Source organism: Tachyglossus aculeatus, chromosome 9, assembly GCF_015852505.1.
Source record: "Tachyglossus aculeatus isolate mTacAcu1 chromosome 9, mTacAcu1.pri, whole genome shotgun sequence".
NCBI classification, from domain to species: Eukaryota; Metazoa; Chordata; class Mammalia; order Monotremata; family Tachyglossidae; genus Tachyglossus; species Tachyglossus aculeatus.
In genome coordinates this window covers 25271715-25295892 of record NC_052074.1, presented here as the reverse complement: position 1 = coordinate 25295892, position 24178 = coordinate 25271715, and the positions used below count along the sequence as shown (strand labels likewise).

Genomic DNA, 24178 nt, shown 5'->3' with positions numbered 1-24178 from the left:
GGCTAGAAACAGTCCTATTCAGTCTAGATCCTTTATGGGGCAGTGGGAAGAGAGCACGTATTCTGATGACCTGCATCTGAGGAGCTCTTTCAAAGAAGGGCTGTAGTGTAGATATTCAGAGCATATGCAGCTAATGATGATAACTGGATTTATTGGACAAGAGAAATGGTGTTGTCAGTACCAGATACAACTGCCACAAAGCTCAATTTTCAAGCAGTATTGCTTCCTTCCTTCCTTCCTTCCTTCCTGTGTATAGCTGTTTACGCATCACTCCAGGATAGCCTCACAATTCCGCTTCTCATTATACCGAAAGGTAATCAGCATTTTTCCAAAGGGAGAAACTAAGGCAAAGGACACTAAGTGACTTAGCCATGGAGCGATACTTTCACAGAGGTCCAACTCGTAAGGGGCATCCAAATCTTGACAGGAAAGAATGTCTTTAAACAGACCCAGAGGTTATCTAAAGCAAATACATCAAAGTACGAAGAGCAGCTTGGCCTAGTGGAAAGAACACGGGCCTGGGAGTTGAAGGACCTAAGTTCTAATTCCGCATCTGCCTCTTGCGAGCTGTGACCCTGTGCAAGTCATTTAACTTAACTGTGCCTCAGTTTCCTCCTGCAAAATGGGGATTCCATACCTGACCTCCCTCATATTTAGGCCTTGAGCCCCACGTGGGATAGGGATTGTGTACAACCTGATAGTTGCCTCTACCCCAGTGTGTAGAACAGTGTTAACCTCATAGAAAAGTGGTTAACAGATACCATAATTAAACTTATTGCATACCCCTTAAATCAAGTAACCCCTATGTGGTTGACCTTAGAGGGAGTGTTCAAAGTACCACATAATAAGCGTTTAACGAATGCCACAATTATTATTATTGTCGAGAGCCCACTGGGCACAGTACGGGGTCCTAAGGACTTGGGAAGTACAAAGCAAATGAAACATTCCCTGCCCACAGGGGGCTTATACCCTAATGGGGGAGGCAATTAAACCTGTAGGTTATTTAAATTCCATCTCCCCCTCTAGACCATAAACTCCTGGAAGACAGTGAGCCTGTCTACCAACTCTTTTGTACTGTACTCTCCCAAGAGCTTAGAACAGTGCTCTGCACACAGCAAACACTCCAATAAATATCACTGACAGATGAAACCAGAATGAATAATTGAACATACAAATCTAACAAATGAATAGACACAGCTGCATAGGTAGGTAAGTACTAGCCATTACTGCTTTTATGAGGCTCCGGATGCTGGGAATTCATCAGATAAGGCGAGCTGGAGGAGGAGGGCTTTCAATATATTGATGCTATTGATGCCTGTTTACTTGTTTTAATGTCTGTCTCCCCCCTTCTAGACTGTGAGCCCGTTGTAGGTAGGGATTGTCTCTCTTTGCTGCTGAGTGCTTAGTACGGTGCTGTGCACACAGTAAGTGCTCAATAAATGCTATTGAATGAATAATAATGATGGCATTTATTAAGCGCTTACTATGTGCCAAGCACTGTCCTAAGCACTGGCGAGCCTACAAGGTGATCAGGTTGTCCCACGGGGGGCTCACAGTCTTAATCCCCATTTTACAGATGAGGGAACTGAGGCCCAGAGAAGTTAAGTGACTTGCCCAAAGTCACACAACTGACAATTGGCAGAGCCGGGATTTGAACCCATGACCTCTGACTCCAAAGCCCATGTGCTTTTCCACTGAGCCACGCTGCTTCCCATGAATGAATGATGTGGGGTGGGCTGTGGTCTGTTGGATTTGGGTGATGGAAAAGGAAAGTTCCACACTGGGGAGGCATGAGAAAGGAGAACAGAGATGAAAGTTGAAGTAGAAGGGTAGCTTAGGAGGGTTGAGTGGAGTTTATTGAGGAACGGCAGGTAAAGAGATCAGACGGGTAAGGTGGGGTTCATTGATAGAGAGGTGAAGTCAATTGTAAATAGTTCTTGCTTAACGTGGAGGGACACAGGAAGCCAGTGGGGATTTCAAGGAGCAGAGAGCTGTGTGCCAAGCTACCCTTCAGGAAGATGATCTGAGCAGCATTGTCTAGTATAGACTGGAGAGGCTGAAAAGCAGGGAGGCCAGTGAGGAGCATTGTAGTAGTCCAATTGCATTATGGCCAAAGTATGTACAAGAGTGGGAGCTGTTTGGGTGGAAGGGAAGGAGCAGGTCTGGAGATGAGCCAACCACTACTAGGTTTTTGTCTTTGCTGCCAAATTCCTGAAATAACTTCATTTTAATAATACTGCCTGGATGAAGTATGGAATTCTATCATTTGGAGTAGAATGAGTCCTAGTTATAGAAATGTATTCCCAGTGCTCATTTCCTTCTCAAACAGCTCTCCCTGCCCTACTTAAACTGCGATCTCTATGTGTGAAAAGGACTGTGTCCCACCTGATTAACTTGTATCTGCCTCAGGATTTAGAAGAATGCTTGGCACATAATACATGCTTAACAAAAAAACTAAAACATAATAATAATGATAATAGGGTACAAGAAGCCAAGCACTAATGCCCTTTGAAAGCTAAGTTCATCTGTAGCTAAGGCTGCAGGCAAGATTGGGGAACTAAAGAGGCCATCTTCTGCAAAATGGCTGAATTGTCATTCCCAAAACCTCTCAATTTTTGCCGATATGTGATCACAAATCTTAGTTTGATTTTTATCTACGATGATTCCTTTCCCTTCCTTTTTTCATCCTCCAGAAAAACATTAATTTTGTCCCACTAGGTTTTTCTCATCTTAAGTATCATCTTAAATATCAACATGAAAAATTAGAAAGCATGAATGATGTGCGAATTCTGGAAAGTGTGATCATCAATCTTTCATCTTTCTTTAGGAGGCTCTCCTGTGTCCCAGTCTCTCTTTCAAAGCCTCCCAAGATAAAACATCCTATCTACTTCTAACTCCTGTTCTTTGCATTTTCAGCCCTGTTTCCCTTGGCAAGTAATTCCTTTATCCTGTTTGAGAGACTGTTCTTTCACCTGACCAAATTACAGTCTGATGGGTAGATTGCTCTCTAATAAAACTCCTTTGCACGGAATTTGAGTGGATTAATTAAAAAAAAATAGTTTGAAAACCACTTTAAATTTGTTATGCCCTTTTTCTGAGGCATTTGTTAATATTTTCTGTCTGAGGAGCTTTAAAATATCTTCTCCTGAATCTGTCCTACAGCAGAGATCACATCTATTATGCCAAGTTTTATCTGGAAGCCACTCTGAGATTGTTAGTGTAGGGTTAGTAGTAGTAATTGCATTTGTTGAATGTCCAGTGGGTGCAATGTACTGAACTAAGCTCTTGGGAAGTGCAAAACAAGAAAACACACACCTGTAATTTATTAATATTAATGTCTGTCCCTTACTCTAGATCGCAAGCTCCTTGTAAGCTTCTCTGTGAAGATGGTACTTGTGATCAATCAATCAATGGTATTTGTTGAGCACTTACTATGTGCAGAGCACTGTACTAAGCACTTGAGAGAGTATACTACAATAGTGTTGGTAGATCTGGATGCCCCCTGCCTGGTGGCCTGTATTTTAGAGAAGCAGCATGGCCTAGTGGCTGGGAGTCAGAGTACGTGGGTTCTAATCCCAGCTCCACCACTTGCCTGCTGTGTGACCTTGGACAAGTCACTTTACTTCTCTGTGCCTGTTACCTCATCTGTAAAATGCTGATTCAGACTGTGAGCCCCATGTGGGACAGCCTGCTTACCTTGTATCTACCCCAGCATGTAGAACAGTGTTTGGCACATAATAAGCACTTAACAATGCCAAAATTATTATTATTAGTAGTATTTTTATTATTATTAGATCTGTTCCTGGCCCGCAGTGAGCTTACAGTCCAGAGTTGGGGACAGACTTTAACATAAATAAATAATTTACGGATATGTACATAAGTGCCGTGGGGCTGAGGATGGCAAGAAAATCAAATCCCCAAGGATACAGGTCCAAATGCATAGCTGCATCTTTTAAGTCTTGGGCAATTTCTCTGGTGGTTCTATATGATGATGATGGCATTTGTTAAGCACTTACTATGTGCAAAGCACTGTTCTAAGCGCTGGGGGGATACAAGGTGATCAGGTTGTCGTCCCACGTGGGGCTCACAGTCATCATCCCCATTTTACAGATGAGGTAACTGAGGCTCCGAGAAGTTAAGCGACTTGCCCAAGGTCACACAGCAGACACGTGGTGGAGCTGGGATTCGAACCCACGACCTCTGACTCCAAAGCCCGTGCTCTGTCCACTGAGCCACGCTGCTTCTATATGTTGAAGGAAAGCTCTCCCAGGCAGGTTTCTTCAGGAGTTACCAGGAGATTTCGTGTTTTTTATGATCTTGACTGACGTAGACTTCCTCCAAAGTTGGAGATAAGACCGTGACTTCCCATTCGTATCAGCGCCAATGCTTCATTTGCAACTGTGGTGTCACCGACTGCCTGCTGTCTCTCAATGCTCAGATTCAGTCCCCTGCCAGATCCCACAGGTTCTTCCTCACAACTCCTTCTCAATCCAGCCCTTCCTTTACACTTAATTACCTATAACTCTGGTCCAAGCTCTGGTCATATCGTGGCTAGACTATTTAATCAGCCTCCTCACTGGTCTCCCCGCCTCCAGCCTCTCCTCCCTCCAGTGTATACTACATGTTTCACAGTTCATTTTTGGGAAATGCTGCTAGGTGCACACTTCTCCACTCCTCAAAAGCCTCTTGGGTTTGCTTCCCATTTCCCTCTATAACAAGCAAAAACTCCTCAAAATCAGTCTCAAATCTGTCCACCCACTTTTCCCCTTCTCACCTAACAGTTTTCACCTATTGATCCCCAGCTTATTTTCTTCATTCTTCCATAGCTAATTTCCTAAATTATGCCTTCCTCTCAACTCTCCCTCCTCTGTCCTTTCACTCATTTTACCTCTCCAGTTGGGAATTCCCTCCCTTCCGAGATCCAACAGATCATAACTCTCCCCATTTTGAAAGGAAAATTCCACCTCTTCCAAGAAGCTTTACCTGATTAACTTCCCAAACCCCACATTGAACAACACACGAGCCATCTCTAGCCCGTGTATGTCCATGAATACCCTTACATATGTGCATATCCTGTTTATTCAAGCATCCACCATATTGTAGGAGAAATGCCTGCATGAGAATATTATTTCTTTATTTTTGCTGTTTTAATCACGTAAAATTTCCCATCTCAATTTGGAATGGGAGTTAACTGTTTTACATTGGTCTTAGTCTTCAAACATAGTGATAATTAGATTTGCAGTGGTTTTGGACAAGGGTTTTTAGTCTGAAGCACAGATTTTTTTTTAATTTTTTTGATGACAAGCTTTGTCCCCTAATAAATATGATATTGATTGCTCAGACTGGATGGCTGAGCACACTCCAAACGACCCCATTAGCTTTGAGGAGATTCAAAAGTGGTGTTCCAGGCTTCCTTTGTAAACAACTTTCTTTTTGTTGCTTGGTCCTTCTTTTCTCTGCAAAGGGAATTGAAAATGGTATTACAGAGAGGTGTGTTGGTGATAGGGAGCTTTCTCCTCTGCTGATGACCCAAAACTGTGGCATGTAAGCAGGGAAACTCATTCTACAAATACTTTTCCCAAGTGGCAACTCGAGTTCCATGCTAACTGCCAAGATATTTCCTTTAGTAGTTCGAAGGCAACGAAGCAAACATACATCTCTAGCGTGTTCCTACTTTTCCCCATTTCATTCATCCATTTAGCAGTTATGATGGGGCTTAAAGCACTAGTCTAGATTCTTTCACTCGTCTGCCCTCAGCGTTCTGCCTCTGTGAATGTATATACACACAAAATCGAGAAGCAGCATGGCCTACTAGAAAGATCAGGGCCCTGGGAGTCAGAGGACCTGGCTTCTAATTCTGGCCCTTCCACTTGTCTGTATGACCCTGGACATATCACTGAATTTCTCTGTGCCTCAGGTACCTCACCTGTAAAACGGAGATTAAAACTGAGAGATGATCTGGGACATGGACTGTGTCCAACTTGATTATTTTCTGTCTAACCCAATACTTAGTACAGTGCCTGGCATGTAGTAAGCGCTCAACGACTGCCATTAAAAAAAGTTCTCAGTGCTGTTTTGGGAATTTTCATGTAGTTATTTGAACCTGTTGAATTCCCTATGAGACTGACATTCTGAATTCCCTCAAAATATAACAAAAAGTGGATTTCCTGCCATTTTCACTGATTTCCTATGAGTGGAAAGGTTTTCGGTGGAGTGGCATTGGCGAACTTTTGGATTACATGGTATTTGAGAGTAATTTCATATTCATGTTTCTGTCATAATTTTTTTTCAGTGAGTGGATGAAAAAATGATTAAATTGCTTGTTTTATGAAGGCTATATATTTGCTCCAAAGAATATATACAGTAAGGAGGTTTTGTGTTCCAGTAAAATCCTTTTGTATCTCTGTAAATCATGCAAGTGACAGCTTAAATTGTAGGTGAAATACGTTGTGCCGGGATGCCCTAGATCTTCAAACATGCAATCAGTGTTATTGTTATAATTGATAATTATAATGAAAGGAAAGCATTACAAGTGTTCACCTACTTAATTTATCAACTGACAACAATTTCTACTTTACCACCATTTGCACTATTTTCCCCATTCCCTGGAAAACTATCCAAAAGAGAAAGAAGGGAGGAAGAATTGCATTTCACCATCAGTCCTCCAAAGATTATCTTGATCTTTATTCAGTTCTCTACATTCTCGTCAGTGAGGAAATCATTACCCAGAGGACTGCCTAGGTTTCATTATTCTTTGACAACCTTCAGCTCTGAGGTACTCAAGAAAACCTTTGGTAGAATAACTTGGCATGTTATCTCAATCTTCAGGCTGGAAAGGGGACAAGATGGATAGATTGAGAAGTGGAGTGGCCTAGTGGGAAGAACATGGACCTCAATGTCAGGAGACCCAGGTTCTAATCTCCTTTCTACCACTTGCCTGCTGTGTGTCCTTGGACAAGTCATATAACTGCTCTGTAACTCAGTTTCCTTATTTGTTCCGTGGCAATAATATCATTATGAGCCCCAATGTGGGACAGTCACTACGTCTGATCGTCTTTTATCTACCCCTGTGCTTAGCGAAGTGCTTGGCACATAGTAAGCACTAAATACCACAGTGATTATTGTTATCCACGAGAATTCTGTGAGAAGTTGGCTAGCTCTTCAAGCATTCCCAGGATATGTTATGGTTCCTTGAAAATTTTACGATACCGTGAATGGTTATATCATGGGATATGTTTTTCCAAAGAGTAGCATACTACAAATTAGGATTCATTTCAGATCCTCTGGAAAAGTAATTTGAAATTATTTTGCATGCTTCGTACTGTAAGGAACAATCTCATTAAATCATGGTTTTGCCTTTATAGAAGTAATTCAAAGCATAACCTCACAACTTTAAATAAAGGAGCTGTAATGCGATTGAGTCTTTTCAGTTCACTTCCGAAGTGAAAGTTTGATTTGCTGACTGAATTTTTCACACTTGTCTGGAACGGCAGCTTTGTTTTCTTAAAGCACCACATAGTGGACCAATTCTTTCAGAATATCTCTGTGCACCTTCCAACTCCCCTCTCTATTAGGGTCTTCATCAATCATATTTCAAAGACCCTCTCTGTGAGTGTCTTCATCAGTCATATTTCCAAGTTGTTCACCTTTCTTAAATTGATACGGAACAGTACTTTGTACACAATAAGCGCTCAATCAATTCGATCGAATGAATAAATACTGAACTCTTTCTATCCTTCCAGCTTCTCCCCCTTTAGTTTTCCCCCATCGTAAAGTTATTTTTACATCTGTCTCCCCAACAATAGCATAAACTCTCTGAAGGCAAGGATCAAACCTATTCACTCTACTCCTGCAGAGAGGCTTCTTTCGCAGCTGACCAGAGGTTGGGTTTAACCCTGCCAAAGCACAGGAGTGACAGCGTGGTTGCTCAGAGAAGCAGCATGGCTTAGTGGAAAGAGCATGGGCTTGGGATTCAGAGGACGTGAGTTCTAATCCATGCTCTGCCACTTGTCTGCTGCATGACCTTGGGCAAACCACTTAACTTCTCGGTGCCTCAGTTCCCTCATCTGTAAAATGGGGATTAAGACTGTGAGCCCCACATGGACAACCTGATTACCTTGTATCTACTCCAACACTTAGAACAGTGCTTGGCACATAGTAAATGCTTAACAAATACCATTATTATTATTATTATCATTATTATTATTATTATCATGTAAGCTCATTCATTAGAGAAGCAGTGTGGCTCAGTGGAAAGAGCACGGGCTTTGGAGTCAGAGGTCATGGATTCAACTCCCGGCTCTGCCAATTGTCAGCTGAGTGACTTTGGGCAAGTCCCTTCACTTCTCTGTGCCTCAGTTGCCTCATCTGTAAAATGGGGATAAAGACTGTGAGCCCCTCGTGGGACAACCTGACCACCTTGTAACCTCCCCAGCGCTTAGAACAGTGCTTTGCACATAGTAAGCGCTTAATAAATGCCATTTTAATTATTATTATTATTATGGATGGGGAATGTGTTTGTTATATTGTATTCCCAAGCGCTTAGTACAGTGCTCTGCACACAGTAAGCGCTCAATAAATATGATTGAATGTACCACAGGGATTTGTTTGGCCTACCCTAAGCGGGCAGAGTTATGGATCCCACTGGAAGGCAGTGTGATTTCGTAAGGGAAAGAACATGAGACTGGAAGTCAGGAGAGCCAAGTTCTAATCCCGGCACTGCCACTGGCCTGTTTTGGGACCTTCGGCAAATCACTTAATGTCTCTGGGTCTCAGTTTCCTCATTTGTATAATGGGGATTTGAACCCTGTTCTCCTTCCCATTAGACCGTTTAGTCCCGTGTGGGAGAGGTCCAATCTGATTACCATTTATCCATCTTGGTGTTTAGCACAGTGCTTAACAGGTGTTAATATTGTTGTTATTACTGTCATCACTGTTATTATTAAGAAGCAGTATTGCCTAGTGGAAAGAGCACAGGCCTGGGAGTTAAAGGACCTGGGTTTTAATCCCAGGTCTGATACATGTCTGCTGTGCAACCTTGGGCAAATCACTTAGCTTCTCTGTGCCTGTTACCTCACCTGTACAATGGGGATTAAATTCTACTCCCTCCTACTTAGACTATGAGCCCCATGAAGAACAGGAACTGTCATACTGATTATCTTATATCTGCTCCAGTGTTTAGAACAGTGCTTTGCACCAAGTAAGCACTTAACAAGGATTATTACTATTATTATTTTCATAGATTGTGAGCCCTGTGTAATAATAATGACATTTGTTAAGCGCTTACTGTATGCAAAGCACTGCTCTAAGTGAAGGAGAGGATACAAGGTGATCAGGCTGTCCCATGTGGGGCTCCCAGTCTTAATCCCCATTTTACAGATTAGGTAACTGAGGCACAGAGAAGTTAAGTGACTTGCCCAAAGTCACACAGCTGACAAGCGGTGGAGCTGGGATTTGAGCCCATGACCTCTGACCCCCAAGCCCGGGCTCTTTCCACTGAGCTACGCTGCTTACAGAGACTGTCCAATCTCAAAGCCTTGTATCTATGCCAGGATTTAAGATTTTAGTAAGTGTTTAATAATTGCCATAATAAGGAAAAATTAAAGAAGAAAGACAAGAAAGCAGGCTGTATAAAAACTTTAGTGGTGCTGTAACAGTGTCTCACTACCTTCTGGTATTCTACCTTCTAGCCATGGCCCTCCCGGACAGGTGACTAAACAATTATTTTAGCCAGACTCTCCCAGAATTACAGTGTGGCTTTAGAGCTGACTCTGTGACTTTTGCCTCGCATCAAGTGTAGGAGAAGTGCGGGAAACAAGCTTAATAACACTATCCAGGATTCATCAGCCTCGTCCAAACATTTGATTCCAACAATAAACATGGCCTCTGGCAGCTTTTCTACAAGTTGTCTGCTCTGAGAAACTTGCCATAATACACAATAGTGTCAGCAGGTAAGATGACTTGCCTATCAACCTTCAATTCCCTAGTGCACTAAAACAGTCTTTTTCAATCCCTGTCAAGTTATTGTGATTGAAAGTGCAAGAATATCAGAACTAGAGGACACCCATGCTTTTCATTTATTCATTCAATCGTATTTATTGAGCGCTTACTGTGTGCAGAGCACTGTACTAAGTGCTTGGGTAGTACAAGCTGGCAACATATAGAGATGGTCCTGACCCAACAACGGGCTCACAGTCTAGAAGGGGTAGATAGACAACAAAACAAAACATGTGGACAGATGTCAATTCATCAGAATAAATAGAAATAAAGCTAGATGCACATCATTAACAAAATATAATAGTAAATATGTACAAGTAAAATTGCAGCATGGCCTAGTGGAAAGAGCATGTCCTGTGAGTCAGAAGGCCTGAATTTTAATCCCTGCTCTGCCACTTGTCTGCTATTTGACCGTGAGCAAGTCACTTAACATCTCTGTGCCTGTTACCTCATCTGTAAAATGGGGATTAAGACTGTGAGCCCCACATGGGGCATGGACTGTCTCCAACCTGATCAGCTTGTAAGTACTCCAGTGCTTACTATAGTGTCTGGCACATACAAAGTGCTTAGAGAAGCAGCATGGCTTAATGGAAAGAGCACGGACTTGGGAGTCAGAGGTTGTGGGTTCTAATCCTGGCTCTGCCACTTGTCAGCTGTGTGACTTTGGGCAAGTCACTTAACTTCTCTGTGCCTGTTACCTCATCTGTAAAATGGGGATTAAGACTGTGAGCCCCACATGGGACAACTTGATAACCTTGTACCTCCCCCAGTGCTTAGAACAGTGCTTGGAACAAATACTATTATTATTATTAATAGGTGCCATTTAAAGGAAAAAAAAAAACTAGCCTGAAGGCACCACTGATCTGATCAAATGTGGCCATCATTTGAGAGCTTTAGTCAGTCAATTGTATTTACTAAGTACTTGCTGGGTGCAGACCATTGTACTAAGCCCTTGGGAGAGTACAACACAGCAACATAAGAGACACATTCCCTGCCCACAATGAACCTACAGTCTGGAGGTGGGGAGACAGATATTAATAATAATAATGGTATTTGTTAAGTGCTTACTATGTGCTAAGCACTGTTCTAAGTGCTGGGGGGATACAAGGTGATCAGGTTGTCCCATGTGGTGCTCACAATCTTAATCCCCTATTTACAGATGAGGTAACTGAGACACAGAGAAGTGAAGTGACTTGCCCAAAGTCGCGCAGCTGACAAGTGGCGGAGCTGGGATTAGAACCCATAACCTCTGACTCCCAAGCCCGGGCTTTTTCCACTGAGCCACGCTGCTTCTCATATGCTTATATGTGTATATAAGTGCTGTGGAGCTGGCAGGAGGGATGAATAAGGAAGCAAGTTAGGGTGATGCAGAAGGGACTGGAAAAAGAGGAAAGGAGGGCTTAGTCAGGGAAGCCCTCCTAAAGTAAGCTGATCATCATCATCATCATCAATCATATTTATTGAGCGCTTACTATGTGCAGAGCACTGTACTAAGTGCTTGGGAAGTACAAATTGGCAACATATAGAGACAGTCCCTACCCAACAGTGGGCTCACAGTCTAAAAGGGGGAGACAGAGAACAAAACCAAACATACTAACAAAATAAAATAAATAGAATAGATATGTACAAATAAAATAAATAAATAAATAAATAGAGTAATAAATATGTACAAACATATATACATATATACAGGTGCTGTGGGGAAGGGAAGGAGGTAAGATGGGGGGATGGAGAGGGGGACGAGGGGAAGAGGAAGGAAGGGGCTCAGTGTGGGAAGGCCTCCTGGAGGAGGTGAGCTCTCAGCAGGGCCTTGAAGGGAGAAAGAGAGCTAGCTTGGCGGATGGGAAGAGGAAGGGCATTCCAGGCCTGGGGGATGATGTGAGCCGGGGGTCGATGGCGGGACAGGCGAGAGCGAGGTATGGTGAGTAGATCAGCGGTGGAGGAGCGGAGGGTGCAGACTGGGCTGTAGAAGGAGAGAAGGGAGCTGATCACCGTATTCCGAATGGGCCCGGGCAGACGGGTGTGGAAGCCATTCTGATCTGGTTCTCAGCCCATCTGGTTGTTATAGATTAGGCTAAATCGGCCAGCAGTAAGGGGAAGGATGGACCCCCCCAAAAAACATCTCTCCCAGCCCCCTTCACCCACCAGCCCTGGGGTTCTGGGAGTGGAATGAGGAAGAGTCAGAGAAGCCAGAAGTGGGTCTGGGCTGAGGTGAAGACTGCAGGAAGCCACGAGCTCAGACTCGGTGGTTTCTGTTCTTGTGGCATCTGTCCCATTGCCAGATGGGGAGGTCTCTAGCTTCACCACCTGCCGGAGCTAAGTAGATAGTCGTCTCGACTATTGGATCGAAAGGGCGGCCGGCTGATGGAATTTGTAGTACGAAGCCACAGCCCGCAATTTGTACTGACCATTCACCCGGGTGGCCGAGGCGATCACCGTCTTAAAGGAATTGCTGAATGAGAATATGGCCCTGCTTGGGCGGGGAGAGGGGAGCCGCTCCGCTGATTCTGCACAAAGCAGAGTAACCGAGTTACTGGCGGGTAGAAGTAAATCAATCCCCATAATCGCATTTGTCAGTGTGTGTTGGAGCCTCTAATGCAAAGCCATTTTGCTTGGACAGTGCAAATTCATTTTATGATATAAAATGCTGTTTTCCTTATTGGTTTTGGAAAAACACTGAACCATAATCACACTATCACTGCTCTAACCTCCCCTCCACAAAGGTCAAAGTTTTATTCCTCTAATGGAGGAAAAAGTGGATTTATGATCACAGATTCTCCGTTGTGAACATATGAGGGTAGAATACCTGCCTCTTCCTGGTAAACATTTGGAATGTTTGTGTCACCAATAGACTGAGCAGAAATGATTTTTGATTTTTGTTTCAACCGTAATGTCAGGTGAAGCATAGAATTGACCCAGAATATAAATATGGGTGTTGATGTTGTTTTGGACTGTAGCTTTGTTCAAGTTTCTTTCCAATATGAAAGTCTATATAGCATCCTGCTATTTTTATTGTTGTTTTTAATGGCATTTGTTAAGCACTTTCTATGTGCCAGGCACTACTCTAAACACTGGAGTAGATACAGCTAATCAGGTCCATGTCCCAGTGGGGCGCAAAGTCTTAATCCCCACTTTACAGAGAGGTAGCTGAAGCACAGAGAAGTTAAGTGACTTGTCTGAGGTCACACCGCAGACAAGTGGTGGAATTGGGATTAGAATCCAGGTCTTCTGACTCTGAGGCCCATGCTCTTTCCACTAAGCCATGCTGCTTCTTGGCTGTTTCATTCATTCAGTTGTTTTTACTGAGCACTTACTGTGTGCCCAACACTGTATTAAGCATTTGGGAGAGTACAATATAACAATAAACAGACGCATTCCCTGCCCACAGCGAGGTTACAGTGTAGAGGGACACAACCAGCTATTTGGAGAGCTTTGTCAGGATTGCTTCTGGGCCATATTGTATGTCAAATGGCAGGATAAGATTCCCAACTCCGAGGTCAGAGCCCGCGGTCCGCTCACCGGCTCTGAAGGAAGGCGATGTTCCCAACCACACAGCTTCACTGGACAGGATGTGTAAGTGACGGTGGGGGAAAATGGACACAGTGAAATGCCAATGTAGCTGCTACATTGTGAGCTGAAATTGGGCAATCCAAAGCCAAGAGAACAGATGAAATGTTTTAAGTACACAGTAAAACAAAGCCACAGTTGATGCTGCATCTCAGATGAAAACTGGAGTCAGTTGTCACAGACCCATACAGCAATTAAGAAAGAGGCAGCTCTCTGAGCAGAAGTTTTTAGCAAAGATCAGGAGGCAGAGAAACAAAAGCAAAAACAGGGTCAGGCCATGCAATCAACATAAATGTCAGCACAAGGGATATTCTTTGCATGTGCTCAGTGCAGTCTAGCCTTTTCATTTACATGCACCCCACCACATGTATGTACATATCCGCCATTTATTTATGTATTTATTTTAATGCGTGTCTCCCCCTCTAGACTGTGAGCTCCTTGTGGTCAGGGAACTTGTCTACCGACTCTATTATATTGTACTAAAAAAAATAGTAATAATGATGGCATTTGTTAAATGCTTACTATGTGCAAAGCACTGTTCTAAGCACTGGGGAGGATACAAGGTGATCAGATTGTCCCCCGTGGGGTTCACAGTCATCATCCCCATTTTACAGATGAGGTAAATGAGGCACAGAGAAGTTAGGAGACTTGCCCAAAGTCACACAGCTGACAATTGGCAGAGCCAGGATTTGAACCCAAGACCACTGACTCCCAAGCTCGTGCTATTTCCACTGAGCCACACTTCTATGTCCTTTAGGTTAGTGCTTTACACACAGTGAGGTGCTCAGTAAATAGCATTGATTCATTCAGTCAATTGTATTTATTGAGTGCTTACTGTGTGCAGAGCACTGTACTAAGCACTTGGGAAGTACAAGTTGGCAACATATAGAGATGGTCACTACCCAACAATGGGCTCACAGTTGATGCACTCATCTTTGAGATTCTAAAGTTCTTCACTTTTGAGATAGTTTAGTCTTACGGAAAGAGCTTATGACTAAGAATCAGGAGACCCAAGTTCTAGTTCCATCTGTTCCCCCAGTCTGCCATGTGACCTTGGGCAAGCCACAGCCTCTTTAAAGTTCAGTTTCTTATCTGGTGAAATGCAGATGAGAAACCTGTTCTCCCCATCACTAAGATTGCGAGCCCCATGTAAGACAGGGTATTTCTGACCTGATCATTTGGTATTTACCCCCCAGCTTTACCTCTTGATAAATGCCATTGTAGTCATCTAGAGTGGATTTCTCACTATAGGTTCCATATAACATCAATCAGTCAATGGTATTTGAGTGCTTACTATGAGCAGAGCACTGTACTGAGCATTTTGGAGAGTACAATACAATAGAAGTCGCAGAAACGTTCCCTGCCGATAAGTTGAGGGGTCTAGACAATTACACTGTGTCGCCTCTTTAATACAAATAACGTAATGTACATCTGTTACTTTTGGGTTGGTAAAGGGACATCCATTAATTTTGAGTGCCATCACTGACCACCCTAGAGATGATGGTACCTCCTGTCAAAAATGATGGCTGACCACAAATTGAGAATCTTTACAATTGAGAAACAGTGCCAAGGAGCTGATCATAGTGATGCCAATTTGTACTTCCCAAGCGCTTAGTACAGTGCTCTGCACATAGTAAGCGCTCAATAAATACGATTGATTGATTGATTGAGGGTGGTTTACACAGTGCCACCCATATTCCCTCATTCCTCCCCACCGGCTCCCTGCCAGGCAAAGAGTGCAGCCCACTAAGGCATGCCCCCCACCCCCCAGGATCCATTTATGGCTAACCACGGCCACCTTTGTCACTCACCTTGGTCAGCTATCAATCAATCAGTGGTATTTACTGAGCACTTGCTATGTGCAGGGCACTGTTGTAAGCACTCGAGAGAGGGAAATACAAGAGAATAAACAATGTTCCCTGACTATAATGAGCTTCCAGTCTTCAGGATGGCCAATGAGCTGGTTCATGATATGTCTCCCCCCTCTAGAGTGTAAGCTCGTTATGGGCAGGGAACATGTCTGCTAATGCAGTTGTATTGTACTCTCCCAGTCGCTTAGTACAGTGCTCTACACATAGTAAGCGCTCAGTAAATACCACTGATGATGGAACTCCCAAAATATCCACTGTCTTTGAAGACATTGAGAAACAATGTGACCTAGTGGATGAAGCACGAGCCTGAGAGTCAGAAGGACCTGGGTTCTAATCCAGCTCTGCCACTTGTCTGCTGGGTGACCTTGGACACATCACTTCACTTCTCTGTGTCCGTTAGCTCATCTGTAAAATGGGGATTAAGACTGTGAGCCCTATGTGAGACATGGACTGTGTCAAACCTTATTAACACATATCTACTCCAGTGTTTAGTACATTGCCTAGCACATAATAAATGCACAACAAATGTCATTAAAAAAATACCAAACCCACTCCAGTTTATGCCACACCTGGTCAGTCTTCCTATCCGTCAATCAAGCACTTTGTACAGAGAATTGGGAAAGTAGAATACAACAGAATTAAGCACTTTCCCTACCCATAATGAGCTTACAGTCTACAGGGGAAGACAGACATTAATATAAGTTAATAATTGAGGAATCGGAGGAGGTGAAGGAGGGGCAAAGGAGCTGAATGCCTCTCCTTGTGCCCATTGTGAGCAGAGCATTTCAATGGGGCCCTACTTCTAGTGTTCTAGCTCCTCCTGTTAGTCAGGTTTAACCATTTAAGAACTTCACTGGGTTCCCAGTGAATCCAGGGTCCCCAGATTCCAGCTGGGGAAGACGCCCAGGTGTGTAAATCTGATGGTCTCTAACTCCGTTTGGATTAACAGAAAAGCTGAGATGTAGGAATTCTCCATTCTGCCATACGAGCCTTTTTAAAAGCCTCCCTAAAGGGCCCCCAATAGTCCCTGAATATCAATTAATCGTTCTGAATCCTTCTCAGAGATTCTGCCTTGGAAACCTGGGGAAAACACAAGAGGCAGTAACTCCCAAACTGATTTGGTGTAAGTGAAATTTATTCAAGGAGCAAAATCCCCAAGCAGGTCTGGAACTTGGTTTCATCCATAGAGTCATTTTTTTAATTATTGCTGAGAAGAAGAATCTAGTTAGAGAGGTGATTTGGTGCTAGTGCCCAGAACTCTTGCTGTAAAATGAGATTTGGGGGATATTTGCCCAGTGACCTTTTGACTTTGAAGGACACTAAATAGTTCGGACTTTTCTGGAAGCAATGATTATGTCAGTTCAAATTCAGACTGCTTGGAAAGCATGGAGGGCAGGGGGAAGGTTTTGTGTTAGCCCAAGAACTCCCAACTGCTTTCACTGCCACTCAGTGGTTCAAAATGTATTCAGCATTAATTCTGCGTTTCCCAGGCCACTGCCTGGCCCTGTAGAAGAATGGAGATAAAAACCAGTGTTGCAAATGAAGCAAAGGCAGAAAGTGAAGACAGTCCGAGAAATACCAATACCCCCATGGTAAATGTAGCTGGGGTAATCTAATTTGGGCATTTCGGTCTGAAACCTATTTTTTACCCTTTCTCCAAGCAATGGTTGAGGCAGCCATGTGACCAAGCGCGTGGTGAGTATTTTATGGTGACATGGCATCAAGCTTTGTATTTACAACTTTAGACTTCAGTGGTTTTCAATATCATTCTGTAAGCCTTAGTCTTTTTATCCTTCCCTTAGTACTCTTTCCAATTTGTTAGATTGATTCAATCTTGACTTTGGACATTATTCTGTTCATTAATCTGGTTTGAGCTTCGATTATTGGAGTCTTTGCAGAGTTAGTAGGTGGATCTTGGCCGGCATCAGAATATCCCCTTTACCCTCTGGACTCCTCTGAATATAAAATTGTCATTCTTCATCCTGGTTTGCTGCTGTACAGCTAAGTAGCCCCCTCCATATCTCAAAGTAAAAGCTTCTTAGCCTAATTCCTTTTTCTCTTTCTTCATTTCTACTTGCATGGTGTTTTTCAAGACCATAACGACAGTGTAAATTGAGAGCTGCCTGCATTCCATGTTTACACTAATCCTGGATAATTAGTGCATTAAAATAATTGGGCTCCTTAATAAATCTTTCCGGGAAGCCTAGGTAATGTCTGGTGCTCAACCAGCCTGGGACAGCCTCATATTCCCCCAGTATGATTCAGGCAATGAGGCTATTGCAGCCGCATAAATAACTAGAAACAGTTTTCTATGTTCCCTTATACAGAGCAGCACAGTGGTAATAAAATGAGTGAGATCAGTGTCCTTGTTTATTCACTTATCATAAGTTCCATGAGTGAGAAGATGAGTGGCTATTTTAAAGCAGTTTTAAAACCTTTACACCCTTTATTCACCCCTCCTTCAGCTCTACAGCCCCTATGAGAAGCAGCATGGCTCAGTGGAAAGAGCACGGTCTTGGGAGCCAAAGGTTGTGGGCTCAAATCCCAGCTCTGTCGCTTGTCAGCTGTGTGACTTTGGACAAGTCATTTAAGTTCTCTGTGCCTGTTACCTCATCTGTAAAATGGGGATAAAGACTGTGAGCCCCGCTTGGGACAGCCTGATCACCTTGTATCCTCCCCAGCATTTAGAACAGTGATTTGCACATAGTAAGTGCTTAACAAATGCCATTATTATTGTTATTATGTACATACCCGTAATTTATTTATTTGTATTAATGTCCATCTCCCCCCTCTAGACTGTAAACTCATTGTTGGCAGGGAATGAGTCTACCAACTCTGTTATATTGTACTCTCCCGAGAGCTTACTACAATGCTCTACACTAGTAAGTGCTCAACAAATTCAAATGATAGATATCTGTCTGTTCTCCATAGCTATTTAGTACAATAATACTATCTTTAATTTATATTTGCATCACATATCTCTTTTTATCTGCCCCAATAGCCCTGTGAGGTAGGAATGAGGAAATCAAGGCATGGAGAGATTGAGGGATTTTTCCCCAGAATTGCTTACCTGGTCAGTGGCAGAGCTGGTCTTCTAGATCACAACTCATTCCACTTTTCCTAAGTATCCATCTGAAAATGAAAGAAAACAGGTTCTTCTCCCAGGCCCAGCAGGGCTTTGCACTATCTCCCCTAGCTGGCATGAGAGAAGTTAGCATTTCTCTCCATCCTTATCAAAGATTTGAGAGCAAAATACAGTTCAGATTCAATGATGGGATCTAATGGAAAGGGGCTATTAAATAGGTGGTTGGATGAATGGATTATCCTAGATGCGGTGTGGTCTAGAGGATAGAGCACAGGTTTTGCCACTTGTCTGGTGTGTGACCTCGGGCAAGTCACTTCACTTCTCTATGCTTCAGTTCCCTCATCTGTAAAATGGAGATTAAGACTGTGAGCCCCATGTAGGACATGGACTGCGTCCAACCTTATTAATTTCTATCTACACCAGTTCTTAGTACACTGCCTGGCATATAGTAAGCACTTAACAAATGCCAGACTTATTAAACATTGTTACATTTACTGTACTCACCATTTTTCAAGGAAATAGCTCTCAACTCTTGGCTTTCAGAAGCCTCTAGCATGAGCCAGGTTCTTGAATAAGGAGACTGGATTTCTCCAGATGTGAAACTGGAACAACTTATGGGAAGGAGGAAGAAGGAGATTTTCCTTGGTGCTAAATTCATTCAGTCGTATTTGAGTGCTTATGGTGTGCAGAGCACTATACCAACTGCTTGGGAAAATACAATCCAACAATAAATCCCAGGTCACTCTGGCAACAAGCTTTTGATTTTTGCTGAAATCAATCTGGAGAGCACCGAGAACCTTGTCAGGTATAATTCCAGCATCTCCTACAGTTGTCTTCCACTTCCTCTAAGGCAGATATATACTGGTTCAATAACTCACCAAGACCTAAAATTCATTTGACTGGGCCTTGGGTCTATGCCACCAAAGTGACGTTCTTACCTCTCAATTAGGCAGTGATTTAGTACTCAATGGAGAATTGTCCACCTTCTTTGCTTCTCTTTTTCCCTTTTTGCTGTTGGTCCATTGGTCATTTCATTGATCATTAATACCAACTCCAGGAAGTGAGCCAAAGAAAGGAAGGGAAGCTTCTCATTTGGTGTTTTCTTGGTATAAAAATAAAGGGGGAGGAATTTGAGGCCATTGCCTGAAATGGATTTTTGAATGCTGAGTCCGTTGTTGAGTAGGGACCGTCTCTGTATGTTGCAAACATGTACTTCCCAAGCACTTAGTACAGCACACAGTAAGCGCTCAATAAATACAATTGATTGATTGAATTATCTATCATGCTTACTGGGCAAGCCAGCCATCTCCTCTGTCACGGAAAATGGAGAGTTTATTGTATTCTTTAGCACCTTCAAAATGGATTGAACCAATTAGCATTGGGGGCGAGAAGGAGATTCAATCCCATCCAAATGACACAGATTAGTCTGCTGTTATTTCCTTTGAATCCAGCCAAGTGCAGGTGAAGGGGAAATAACAATAGTTATTTGACATAGCAACAGTGGTGTGCACCTGCCCTTCCTTGAGCTGCCTCAAATACAGCTAGAAACCGCAGGAAGACCTGAAAGCTGCACAATTTAATGCCAGAGTAGAAGAGTCCCCGGGTTCATTCTATTTTGTGGTAGAATAAAAGTAAAATCAACGTCAACACAAACAGGAAGCTTCAGTAACTTGTTTCCAGCAATAATGATTTGATTCCCTTGAATGTCTTAGACCCATGTCACAACCTCCAAGGAACAGTTGTGTGCTTGTAAGAGACTGAGCATCTTTCATCCTAGGAACTAGAGTTCCTCACTCATCACAGAATGAGGGAACAACGCAGAGTGGGAGTCAGCCATTTTATTGTGGTTTCTGGCCAGTCCATGGAAAAGTGTTGAGAAACCAGGACTGGGAGGCAGAGGATGTGGGTTCTAATCCTGGCTCTGCCACATGTCTGCTGTATGACCTTGGGCAAGTCACTTCACCTCGCAGTGCCTGAGTTACCTCATCTGCAAAATGGGGATTAAGGCCGTGAGCCCCAAGTGGGACAGAGACTATGTCCAACATGATTACTTTGTATTGACCCCAGGGCTTAGACCAGTGCTTGGCACATAATGAGCACTTAACAAACAACAAAACAATCATTATTGTTATTATTAGACCCAGGTCTGAAGCTGGTAAGATCTGGGTTCCAATTTGGCCCCTGACATAAAAGGGTTCACCTCTAAGTCCCTTCCCCATCTTGTTGGTTTCAACTGGGGAGCCCATCTTCACCACCCGAGGCCTATCTGAGGATATTGGCCGTGGCCCATAGTCAAAGCCAGGGACTCAGTGTTTGTATAGGTTGAGAAGCAAAGTAGCCTAGAGGAAAGAACACAGGCCTGAGAGTCAAAGGACCTGGGTTCAAATCACAGCTCTGCCCCCTGCCTTCTGTGTGACCTTGGGCAAATCACTTCTCCGTGTTTCTTGATCTGTGAAATGGGGATTCAATGCCTGTTCTCCCTCCTACATAGACCATATTTTATCTTGTGTCTACCCCAACGCTTTAATACAGAGCTTGGCACATTGTAAGCATATAACAAATACAAACATTTTTGTTATTATCATTATTATTATTGAGAAGGGCTAGGTAGAGATTTTTCTCACCAGCTTTCTGCTTCTGTTACCTTGTTCATCCTCAGCCTTGGGTGAACAGCCTTGGCCTTAGGCCATCCAAACCCAAGAAAGCCACAGGCCCTACCACAACTTTTCCTGCCTCCTTGTCCCGACTTTCTGTGACTCACCAGTCCCACAACAGGCCCTTGACTTGGACCTTTGTATCCTAGTGTCTGAGATGGGCAAACTAGATCAAGTGATGCTCAGTCCAGCCCTCCTCCCCCCAACTTAGATACAGAACTCTGTACATCTCTAGTGCAGTGCTTGGCACACTGCTGTCTGCTTAAATGAGGATTGTTTGCCTCATGGTGCCTCAGTTGGGATTTGACCTCACTTTTCCCCCAAGTCATCTTCAGACAATGGGTTCACCCAAGTGGCCTGCAGAGCGTACCTGGGATAAACTGACACCTATAAGCCCAAGTGTCAGCCCCAACAGTTCAATGACTGTGAGCCCGTTGTTGGGTAGGGAGCATCTCTATATGTTGCCAACTTGTACTTCCCAAGCGCTTAGTACAGTGCACTGCACACATTAAGCGCTCAAAAAATATGATTGAATGAATGATTTATTTCATGAAGCAAAAAATTCCTTTAAAAACTCTTCAAAGGAAGAGCAGTGAAGTTCTCTCCAGCTATATTCATTCAATCATATTTATTGAGTGCTTAGTCTGTGCAGAGCACTGTACTAAGAGCTTGGGAGAGTACGATACAATAAACAGACACATTCCCTTCCCACAGTGAACTTACCGTCTAGAGTGCCAGGTCAGACATCAACCTCACAACAGTGGGGTGACCAGTCTGGTCTGGGCACAGTTTTCACCATATCATTTGGATCTCTGTGGAGCACTAGAGGAGGGTTACTGTAGAACAGGGGATGTGGTGACAGGAAGGGGGAACAAGATGACCTCCCCCCAACCCACACCATTGATATCTACTGGACTTTTCTAGGTCTTTTGGTATTGCATCTCCTCCCCCTAGCCCTTGTTGCTTAGCTAGGACCCAGGTTGCTCCTCAGGTACCGGAGTGGTTCAGCAAAATGACCACATTGAATGGAGAATCTCACCGAAAGAGAATTAAAAAAAAAAAAAAGCAAGGATTCCATTTCTTCAACCCCCACTGCCTTATTTTGGGGAGTCTGATTTTTTCTCTTTAAGCCCTGGACTCAGGCTAGTTCAGTTTATAGATTTTTTATGACAGCCTTATAAATAAGAATATTGGTCTGAAAATGATTGTTTTTTACCAGCTCATCCCATGCCTAGGAGGCACACAGATAATACAATAACAGTAATCAGCCTTCTCCTTGCCAGATATTAATTGTTGTTCACCCAAGGCAAGTGGTTGCCTGCAAGTCTGGAGTTTGAGAGATCTGCTTGAACCCAACAGGACAGCACAGGGACATTCCAATTATTAGCTTGCATTAGCCTTGCAAATGGAACTTTTGCAGTCTAATGAGCTTCGAAAGCCCGAAGATATTGCATTGGGGCCTCCGACATTTATTCCAGACACTTCCCTTCTCCTCCCACGATGCCCTCTGGTCCTAGCTAAGGTCACTAACCCCTGCCAGACAGCCTGCAACAAATAAATGGGCCCCGCCACCCTACCCACACCGATGGCTCTGGGAACCAAACTGAGAGAGTAGAAAAAGAACATCCATCTTCACCCTGATTCCTTTTAGGTCCCGGGTCCTGACGCCAGCACTGCTTTTCACAGAGAATTTAGATAAACACTTTAAATCTGGAAACCAAGCAAGTCCATTCCTGAGGAGGACCCAGGGTGCTGCTCCAGCTGTTTGCTTCTTTAAGCCTGTTCTTCCCCTCAGGGCAGAGAGAAGATGGTCGGCTCTTTCCTTTTCCCCTTCAATTCCTGAGTTGGCATGTTTCAGCAAGAACTGCGATAACCTGTTGGGCTTGGTTCGTTATTTCATCTGGTAGAGTGAAGTGAGCACTCTGAGAGCTTTCAGGATTTTAATTAAACATGAAGATCGCTGAGCAGAAGTATATATTAAAACTTTTATTAAAAATATGGGTAAGGGACAGCGTTAATCAGGATCCCCATCTTGCCCTTGCTTTTCTTAATGGACAGTATTACTCATTATATCATTAGAACCAGTTCAGGCCTTTCAGGCTGTCATGTTCTTTTTTTTCCTTCTAATGCTGATATCTTATGAGTCACCTTCCATTTTAGGAATGAATACATTTATTATTATTTGATTTGTTATGTGATTTTTTTTTTTTTCAAGAAAAGGGCACTTCACTTTCCCGAGCAATTTCGGGAGGTGCTATGGAAATGGAACAACTAGACACCAAATTAGCCACGTCTATACATACGCTTGTGTGATTTATCATCTTCCACCTGCTTTGAAGCGCAGCACATACGATGGGGTCTGGGAATGAGCAGCACTTAATCTCATTTTCCTCCTAACACAGTTGACAGTTGGCACTAAGTGGAGGCTGATTTGTGCGATTGGTTGAGTTTTGGGTTCTGTACCTGTCACTTCATTCCATTCCCAGAAGGACCCCCTTTCCTTTCCATTCCCTCTGGCCGATGGACATTGATATAATAGTACCATTCTCCAACCTACTTAAAGTGCTTTATCCACATTCATCTCATTCAACCATAACAGTATCTACATATATTGGCTCAGGACAGGTTTTTGATCCACATTTTCTAGAGGCCGAAATGCCAGGGGATTTTCTTGTGGTTTTTAGATAGTCTCTGACCTTTCTCATTTCATTTTTACCGGGGCCTCCTTGTTTTGTGCAGGCTTGAAAGCTAGGATAAATTAAAAATAAATAGCATTGTTCCTCCTTTAGAATGTGATAGACATCTGAAGAAAATCTCCCTCTGATGTTCACGTTCCTGCCCTTTTTCCCATCCTCTTCCTTGACTTCCCTTCCTTTTCTTTGGTGCCTCCTTTATTCCCCGAAGATGAAACTTTACATTTTTCTCTATTTCCATGTCGGAACATTCTTCCCACTGTTGCTCGAGAACTACACTGGCCCTGGGTCTCACAGCCTTGTGCTTCAATG

The 24178-nt window shown here is 43.3% G+C and overlaps 1 protein-coding gene and 1 long non-coding RNA gene across 2 annotated transcripts in view; one reads left to right on the top strand and one right to left on the bottom strand.

The window, feature by feature from the left end:
* Nucleotides 1–24178, top strand: part of ALK (ALK receptor tyrosine kinase) — a 364842-nt gene that overhangs the window by 69888 nt on the left and 270776 nt on the right. The gene's annotated exons all lie outside the window — the stretch shown is intronic.
* Nucleotides 5371–23564, bottom strand: LOC119932022. Its single transcript, XR_005452279.1, has 3 exons — nucleotides 23477–23564; nucleotides 18505–18566; nucleotides 5371–5456 (listed from the first exon to the last, which is right to left on the bottom strand). It is a non-coding gene; the product is annotated as an uncharacterized LOC119932022 (long non-coding RNA).